The 9,954-nt window shown below is 43.4% G+C and overlaps 1 protein-coding gene across 1 annotated transcript in view; it reads left to right on the forward strand.

Moving 5' to 3' along the window:
* GFOD2 (glucose-fructose oxidoreductase domain containing 2) overlaps positions 1–9,954 on the forward strand; it is a 54,291-nt gene that overhangs the window by 29,808 nt on the left and 14,529 nt on the right. The window lies entirely within an intron of this gene.

The raw sequence follows: 9,954 nt of genomic DNA on the forward strand, positions 1-9,954 counted from the left end.
TTTGATTTATTGTAGAGATGAGGTCTCGCTGCCCAGGCGGGTCTCGATCCCGCGGGCTCAGGCAATCCACTCACCTCAGCCTCCCAAAGGCATGGGATTACAGGCTGAGCCACTGAGCCCGGCTTGGTTTTTTTTTTTATGATGGCTTTTAATGAACAGAAATTCCTTAAAATTTTATCAATAAATCAGTGCTTTTGTGTCCTACCCAAGAAATCCTTACCCCATGGTCTTGAAAATAGTCTCTGATGTATTTTTCTAGAAGCTTTATGGTTCTAGCTTTTACATTTAGGTTTTTGATCTGTCTCAAATTAATTTTTGTGTATACTCAGTGAGAGAGAGAGAGGTAAAGATTAATTGTTTGCCCTATGTATATCCATTTGTTTCAACACCATTTCTTATAAAGAGCTTCCTTTGAATTGATTTGATGCTTTGGCTGAAAATCAATTTACTAAATTTGTGTAGCTTGCAGAGTATAGATAATATTACAAGGCAATATCTTTGTCTGTAGAAATCCCTGAGTGGGCACAGAAATTCACATTTGTAATCCCAGCACTTTGGGAGGTGGAGACAAGAGGATTGCCTGAACATAGGTATTCAAGACCAGCCTGGGCAACTTGGCAAGACCTCATCTCTACAATAAGTTAAAAAAAAAGTTAGTCAGGCATAGTGGCATGCGCCTGTAGTTCTAGCTACTTGGGAGGCTGAGGCAGAAGGATCCCCTGAGCCCAGCAGGTCGATGCTGCGGTGGCCATAAGTGTGCCACTGTATTCCAACCTGGGTGACAGAGTAAGACTCCAACTCAAAAAAAAATAAAAATGAGCCGGGCTCGGTGGCTCAGCCTATAATCCTGTGCCTTGGGAGGCTGAGGTGAGTGGATTGCCTAAGCCCACGGGTTCGAGACCCACCTGGGCAACTTGTTGAGACCTCATCTCTACAATAAATAAATAAAAATTAGTCAGCGTGGTAGTGCGCGCCTGTATTTCGGCTACCTGGAGGGCTGAGGCGGACTGATCACCGGAGCCCAGCAAATCGACGCTGGGATGACCATGAGAGTGCCACTGCTCTCCAGCCTGGGGCAGCAACAGAGTGAGATGCCAACTCAAAAAAAAAAGGCCAGGTGCGGTGGCTCACACCTATAATCCCAGTACTTTGGGAGGCCGAGGTGAGAGGTTTGCCTGAGCCCACAGGTTCGAAACCAGCCTGGGCAACTAGATGAATGTTCATCTCTACAGTAAATCAAAAGATAAGCCAGGCATGGTAGCGTGCACTTGTAGTTCCTGCTACTTGGAAGGCTGAGGCAGAAGAATCGCCTAATCCCACCAGGTCAAGGCTGCAGTGACTGTGAGTGTGCCACTGCAGTCCAGCTTGGGCAACAGAGTGAGACTCCAACTCAAAAATAAATAGTACACTTAGAGGGCAAACTATTACAGATACATTTTTACATAACTTGGATGGAACCACCAGGCTTCATCCATCTGTAAGCTTCTGTAGAACTGACTGCTTCTAATAGGATCAGGGAGACACAATCCCAGAACAAACCTGAAAATACCTGCAAGTAACTAAACACAGTGGGTCACACCTGTAATCCCAGCTCTTTCGGAGACAGAGGCGAGAGGATTGCCTGAGCCTATGGTTTTAAGACCAGCTTGGGCAACTTGGCAAGACCTCGTCTCTACAATAAATCAACACATTAGCTGGGCATAGTGGCACATGCCTGTGTTTCCAGCTATTTGGAAGGCTGAGGCAGAAGGACTGCCTGAGCCCAGCAGGTCAAGGGAGCAGTGACCATAAACATGCCACTGCATAATAGCCTAGGCGACAGAGTAAGACTCCGACTAAAAAAAAAAAAAAAAAGAAAAGAAAAGAAAAAAACCTGTAAGCAATCAAAATTATTCTTGAAGATATACTGAGAGATATTTAAGATGAATACCCAGTTCTCAATGAGTTTGGTTCCCCTGGTCTATTTGAATTACGTTCCATGAATGCAAGAAAACTAGCAGGTGACCATGCTACACTCTGTAAGCTACTATCAGTAAACTTTGAGGCATTATGGAGCAGAGGCAAGTTTCAGATGAAGGAAAATACACAATATTTGTCCCAGTTTTGGGACGGTGAGAGAAGAAACACCGGCTGTAGGTGTTTGAGCCTGATGCCAAGGATTCCTCAGGACAACACTAGAACATCTTATCAAACAAATGATCCCTAAGCATCCCTTGTGTTGATTACACGTTTTGGCCATTATTAATAAAACTGCTGTAGACATTGACATATAGGTTTTTGTGTGAATATAAGTTTTCATTTTTCTTGGCAAGTACTATATCTAGAAATAGGATTGCTAGGTTATATGATAGCTGTATATTTAATTTTATTAGATGGCAAATTTTTTCAAAGTGGCTGCATCATTTTGCACCAACAATGAACAGTTATTTTCTGTCCTTGCCAGTATTTGATAATCAGGTTTTCTTAATTTTAGACCTTGTAATGTGTACAGTTGTATTGAATAAGTTTTAATTTGCTTTTCTAATGCATTCTAATGAATTACCTAATGACTATTGATATAGTGAGTTGTAGTCATTGATTTTAGAATGCTGAACCAGGCTTGCATTCCTGGGGATTAAGTCCCTCTTGGTCACGATGTAGTGTCCTTCAAACATTTTACTGGATTCTGTTTGCTAATATTTTGCTGAAGATTTTTGTGCCTGTTTTCATGAGAGGTGTTGTAATCAAATTTGTAATCAACACAAGAGATGCTCAGGGATCTTTTTCTGTAGTTCAGTTTAGTTTTTAGCTCTCTCTCTTCTCATAATCTCAAGTTCGCTTCATTTCATTCTCTTCATTTCACCTTCCTTATCTCTTACTTAATGTCTTATTTGATATCTTACTGGTTCTCTTTGTTTGGTGTTTCCTAAACGCTATTCCATTTACATCTTTCTATGAAATTTTTAAAAAGGTCTGTGGTTTTTATTGCTTACTACATTGGTCAGGGTCCAGGAAATAGCCAGTGTACTCAAAGGGTTAATTGAAAAGCCTTTAATAAAGGGATTATTTACAATAGTGTAAGCAGTAAAGGAAACCTACATGGGATGGTGGAGCACCCAGAGACTGACAAGGACTGGCAACAGCTGGTAGTGTTACTACCCCAGGCGCAATGAGGCAAAAGGCAAGTGTTACTGGAACCCAGCCAAAGCTATGGCTATGGGAGAGGGGTCCTCAAAAGGAGCTGTGACCTTGGCTGAGGAACACAGCTCCTGCCAGAACCACATCTTGGCAGAGAGAGGGCAGAGAACAAATACCTTGACCTTTCTTCCTGTTCTCTCATCTCTTTCTGGTGTTTTCCATTGTCTGGACGCAGATGAAAGCCAGAGGACCTGGAGTCCAGGCTCTTTAGAGATTGCCCTCTGACTCCTGAGACAAAAAATCTGGGCAGAGAGGATCAGGTGAGGAAAGTAGGACTGACTAAGAGAACCAAGCACACCCACCCGTCAAAGTCCAAAACTCTTAGTGTAACGCTTGGTGCCATCAGCTCTGGCTTCCACTCAGCTTTCTGACTTATCACCCTATAATGAGTATAACTTTTCATCTTATGTTCCACACCTGCGCGTCCCCTTAGGCTCTCAATAAAGGTGAGACATATGAACAGCTTAGTATCGGTTTGATTGATGGATCTGAGGCAAGCCGTTACTAACCCAGAAAGCAGAAGGAACTTTTCTGGTTCAAACTCATCACTAAGGGTGGCAGGTCTGCTGCACACAGCCAGATGTGGAACCCTGGGAAAGTTTCCTAGCCTCTCTTTGTTTTCTCATCTGAACAACAGAACCCAAAAACAGACTAAATACTACCTGACCTTTTACACTTACACTTACTTCATATTAGCTCAGTATTATTATCTTCATATTCCTACACTATTTTTAAAGAGGAGACATCTAATTCAGTCATAGGTAGATAATAGATATCTTTTTTTTTTTTTAATTCGAAGGCTCACTCTGTTGCCCAGGCTAGAGTGCAATTGCACACTCGCAGCCACAGCAGCCTCGACCTGCTGGGCTCAGGCAATCCTTCTGCCCCAACCTTCCATGTAGCTGGAACCACAGGTGTGTACCACCACACCTAGCTAATTTTTTTTATTTATTGTAGAGATGAGGTCTCACCAAGTTGCCCGAAATGCTGGGATTACAGGTGTGAGCCACTGTACCCAGCTTGATAATAGGTATCTGAAATAAAGAAAAAGGAAGGGAAGGGAAGGGGTAGGGGGAGAAAGAAAGGGAGGGAGAGGTAGAAAAAGAGAGAGAGAAAAAAAGAGGGTGGCCGGGCACAGTGGCTCACACCTATAATCCCAGCACTTTGGGAGGCCAAGGTGAGAGGATTACCTGACCCCATGGGTTTGAGATCAGCCTGGACAACTTGGTGAGACCTCATCTCTACAGTAAATCAAGAAAAATTAGTGAGCATAATGGCACATGTCTGTAATTCCAACTACTTGGAAGGCTGAGGCGGAAGGATCATCTGAGCCAGCCGGTCGAGGCTGCAGTGGCCTTGTGTGCCACTGTACTCCAGCCTGGGTGACAGAGTGAGACTCCTACTCAAAAAAGAAAAAAAAAAAGAGGGAGAAAGAGAGAAAGAATGAAAGAAAGCAAGAAAAAGGGGGGAGAGAGTAGTGACTTACTGTGGACCAGGCCCAATTATAAGTGCTTTACAAACATTAACTCATTTAATCCTTAACTCCTCTATAATGTTTAAACAATTATCCCCATTTTAAAGATGTGGAAATGGAGGCACAGAATGATTAAGGGACCACATTGAGGTCACCTAACTGGTGAGTGTCAGAGCCAGGATATTATTTATTTTTTTTAGTTTGGTTCTCTGTCACCAGGTTGGAGTGTAATGGTACAATTTCTGTTTACCACAACCTTGACCTCATAGGTTCAGGTGGTCCTTCTGCCTCAGCCTCACAAGTAGCTGAGATTACAAGTATGTGCCACAACACCTGGTTAATTTTTTTTATTTTTTGTAGAGATAAGGTCCTGCTATGTTGCCTAGGCTAGTCCCAAACTCCGCCTACCTTGGCCTCCCAAAGTGCTGAATTACAGGCATAAGCCACCATGCCTGGTCAGAGCAGGATTTGAACTCAGGCAAGGTGGCTGCAGATTCCATGCCATCCCTGTAACACTGTGACCTACATTAGATTAAAAAATTAGCCGGGCGTGGTGGCACATGCCTGTGGTCCCAGCTGCTTGGAAGGCTGAGGCAGAAAAATGGCCTGAGCCCAGCAGGTCGAGGTTGTGGTGACTGTGAGCATGCCACTACACTCCAGCCTGGGCAGCAGAGTAAGACTCCAACTTAGAAAAGAAAATTATGTATAGCTGGTCCTGCCAAGGCACCCTTCATTTCTGCCAGCATGTGGTGACTAGAATGCACATGAGCTTGGCAGAACTGAGTTTGTGGAGATCTTTGGAGGCATATGAAGGGTACATGCAAGGATGTTAGAGACAAAGAGTAGGGAAATTTTAGGGGTGAGAAAGGGTAGCCAATAAACAAGAAAAACCAGCTTTGCCTGCTTGGGCAGGAAATACCTAGTCATCAAGCCTGCGTAGCTTCATGCCATCTGCCTTCCTCAAGGGCCAGCTGATATCCCTTTATGAGTATGGATGAAACTGCCCTTTGAACCAGTGGCAGTAAACAGGTTATTAAAAATTATTCTAGACTGAGCGTGGTGGCTCACACCTATAATCCCAGAACTTTGGGAGACTGAGGTGAGAGGTTTACCTGAGCTCACGGGTTTGAGACCAGACTAACCAACTTGGCAAGACCTCATCTCTACAATAAATTAAAAAATTAGCTGGGCATGGTGCGTGTACCTGTAGTTCCAGCTACTTGGAAGCCTGAGGAGGAAAGATCACCTGAGCCCAACAGGTCGAGGCTGTGGTGGCTAGGAGTGTGCCACTGCCCTCCAGCCTGGGTGACAGAGTGAGACTCCAACTCAAAAAAAAAATTATTATAATCCATTCTGTTGTTTTAAACCACTGATACTTAAATATATGTACACTCAACTATAACTAGAGTGAGAAGGAATGCAGTATGAGAGAGGAGAAAGTGTGCCCTGGGCGTGAATTTAGAGAGGCTATGAATATTCTTGTTTATGGTAGCTATTCTCTCACTCCCCTGGTCCTATAATTATTGGTATATTTTGGTTTTTTGGAGTTGGAGTCTCACTCTGTCACCCAGACTGGAGTGTGGTGGCACGCTCACAGCCACCGCAGCCTCGACCTGATGGCCTCAGGCAATCCTTCCACCTCAGCCTTCCAAGTAGCTGGAACTTCAGGCATGTGCCATCATGCCCAGCTAATTTTTCTTGATTTATTGTAGAGATGAGGTCTTGCCAAGTTGCCCGGACTGGGCTCGAACCCATAGGCTTAGACAATCCTCTCACCTTGGCCTCCCAAAGTGCTAGAATTATAGGCATGGCAACTGCACCCACCCAATTGTTAGTATATTAATGACCCACAAAACTTAAGCAGAATCTCATTTGTAGGTAACCAAAAAAACCTGTCAATGCAGAAAGTGATCAAAATAGCTTAAGGAAGTCTAAGATATTAAAATTACAGAAGAAACTGTGTGACTGACCTGTTTTCTAACTAGAAAGGAAGCCTGTAAGGGCAGAAGTACTATCAGCAAAGAAAAAAGAGTGGTGAAGAAAGTAGAAAAGGAAAGCAAGTTGACTGAGAGGTCACAGATGCTGCCTGTCATCAGAAAGAAAGGAAAATGGTTAACATAAAAAAGAGTGTAGGAGGCAAGCCAAGCTCCATAACTTCAGAGAGTCGAGACAAAAGAAGGCATGAAACTGGCAGGAGTTTGGGGTTAAAGGCAGCTCAGGTCATACTTATTTTAATGGGTCATAAAGGCACAGGTCTACTTCAGGTAGAATTGAGCAGTACAGGATACTGTACTGGGCTCTGCTGGCAAACCAACCCCTAATGTAGACATGTACTTAGCAGAGTACACATGTGTCTATAGTAGAAGCAAAAGAGATGCTGAAGCTGCAAATGAAATTAAGAAAGCAATTCCATTTACAATAGATTCAAAAAGAATAAAATACTTAGAAATAAGTTTAACAGAAGTGTATAACATGCACTCTGAAAACTACAAAGCATTGCTGAAAGAAAGTGAAGACCTAAATAAACATAAAGATATCCTATGTTGCTGGGCTCGGTGGCTCAGTCTGTAATCCTGCGCCTTGGAAGGCTGAGGTGAGTGAATTGCCTGAGCCCGTGGGTTCGAGACCCGCTGGGCAACTTGGTGAGACCTCATCTCTACAATAAATCAAAAAATTAGCCAGGCATGGTAGCGTGCGCCTGTAGCTACTTGGAAGGCTGAGGTGGATGTATCGCCGGAGCCCAGCAAGTCGAGGCTGTGGTGGCCGGGAGCGGCCACTGCACTCCAGTCTGGGTGACAGAGTGAGACTCCAACTCAAAAAAAAAAGATATCCTATGTTCATAGATTGGGAAAGTTAATTTTTTTTTTTTTGAGTTGGAGTCTCACTCTGTAGCCGAGGCACAGTGGCACAGTTATGGTCACCACAGCCTCAACCTGCTGGGCTCAGGTGATCCTTCTGCCTCCACCTTCCAAGTATCTGGAACTATAGGCACGTACCACCACGCCTGGCTAATTTTTTATTTATTGTAGAGATGAGGTCTTGCCAAGTTGCCCAGGCTGGTCTTGAACCCCTGGATTCAGGCAATCCTCTCGCCTCTGCCTCCCAAAGTACCAGAATTATAGGCGTGAGCCACCACACCCAGCAGTTAGTATTGTTAAGATGGCAATATTCCCTAAATTGATCTACAGATTCGACCCGTTTCTATAAATATTCCAGCTACTTTTTTTTTTGGCAGAAATTGATAAGCTGATACTAAAATTCATAAGGCAAGTCAAAGGACCCAGCATAGCCAAAGCAATCTTGAAAAAAGAACAAAGTTCAAGGACTCACATGTCTTAATTTCCAAACTTACTGCAAAGCTACAGTGGTCAAGATAGAGTCCTACTGGCATAAGAAAAGACTTACAGATCAATGGAATAAAATTGAGTCTATAAACCCATATATTTATAATCAGCTGATTTGAGACATGGTTGCCATGACAACTCAATGGGGAAAAATAATCTCTTCAACAAATGGTATTGGCAGCTAGATAGCCACATCCCAAAAAACAAAACAAAACTCATTATCCTAAGTAAAAGAAGCCAGGCACAAAATGTCACATGTATGATTCTATTCACATGAAATATGCAGAGTAGGTAAATCTATAGAGAAGGTTAGTAGTTGCCAGGGGCTGGGGAAATAGGGAGCAACTATTTAGAAATAGGTTTAACAGAAGTGTATAACATATACTCTGAAAACTACAAAACATTGCTGAAAGAAATTAAAGAAGACCTAAATAAATGTAAAGATATCCTATGTTGGCCAGGCTCAGTGGCTCAGCCTGTAATCCCAGTACTTTGGGAGGCCGAGGTGAGTGGATTGCCTGAGCCCGTGGGTTCGAGACCTGCCTGGGCAATTTGGCCAGACCTCATCTCTACAATAAATCAAAAATTAGCTGGGCATGGTAGCGCACGCCTGTAGTTCCAGCTACTTGGAAGGCTGAGGTGGAAGGATCGCCAGAGCCCAGCAGGTCGAGGCTGCAGTGACTGGGACCGGCCACTGCAGTCCAGTCTGGGTAACAGAGTGAGACTCCAACTCACAAAAAAAAGATATCCTATGTTCACTTGAATAATTCACATAGGGTTTCCTTTTGAGGTGATAAAAATGTTTTGGAACTAGATAGAGGTAGTAGTTGCACAACATTTATGAGTGTACTAAATGCCATTGAATTGTTCATTTTAAAATGGTTAATTTCAGCCGGGCGTGGTGGCTCATGCCTGTAATCCCAGCACTTTGGGAGGTGGAAGTGAGAGGATTGCCTGAGCCCCCCAGCCTGGGCAGCTTGGTGAGACCTCAACTCTACAATAAATCAAAAAATTAACTGGGCATGGTTGCATTCACCTGTAGTTCCAGCTACTTGGAAGGCTGATGCAGAAGGATTGTCTGAGCCCAGCAAGTTGAGACTGTGGTGGCCTTGAGCATGCCACTGTACTCCAGCCTGGGCGACAGAGTGAGACTCCAACGTGAGACTCCAACTCAAAAAAAAAAAAATTTCATGTTCTGTGAATTTCTGTTTTTAAAAAGGAGGGAAAAAACCTTGAAATAGTACATCACACTCACTAAGGAAATTATAATAAAAAAGACAAAGAATAACAAGTATTGGCAAGGATGTGGAGAAATTGGAACCCCCTCATGTATTCCTACTGGGAATGTAAAATAGTACAGCTACTTTGGAAAACAGTCTGGCAATTTCTCAAGCAGTTAGGAGTTACCATATGACCTAGCAGTTCTACTCCTAGGTATGTATCCAAGAGAAATGAAAACATATACACAAAAATTTATAGATGAATGTTCATGGCAGTATTATTCATAACAGCAAAAGTGGAAATAAATGTACATCAACTGAAAAATTGTTAAATAATATGTGTCATATCCATACAATAGAGATATCTTTTATTTATTTATTTATTGAGTTGGAGCCTCACTCTATCACCCAAGGTGGAGTGCATTGGCATGCTCACAGCCTCAACCGGCTGGGCTCAGGTGAAATTTCCCCTTCAGCCTTCTAAGTGCTGGTACCACAGGTGTGCACCACCATGCCTGGCTAATGTTTTTTGTTTGTTTATTTTTTGAGTTGGAGTCTCCCTCTGTCACCCAGGCTAGAGTGCAGTGGCACGCTCACAGCCACCGCAGCTTCAACCTGCTGGTCTCAGGCGATCCTTCTACTTCAGCCTTCTAAGTAACTGGAACTACAGGTGTGTGCCACCATGCCTGGCTAATGTTTTGATTTATTGTAGAGATGAGGTCTCGCCAAGTTGCCCAGG

Source organism: Carlito syrichta, unplaced genomic scaffold (assembly GCF_000164805.1).
Source record: "Carlito syrichta isolate Samal-C Ts95f unplaced genomic scaffold, Tarsius_syrichta-2.0.1 Scaffold308803, whole genome shotgun sequence".
Lineage (NCBI taxonomy): Eukaryota > Metazoa > Chordata > Mammalia > Primates > Tarsiidae > Carlito > Carlito syrichta.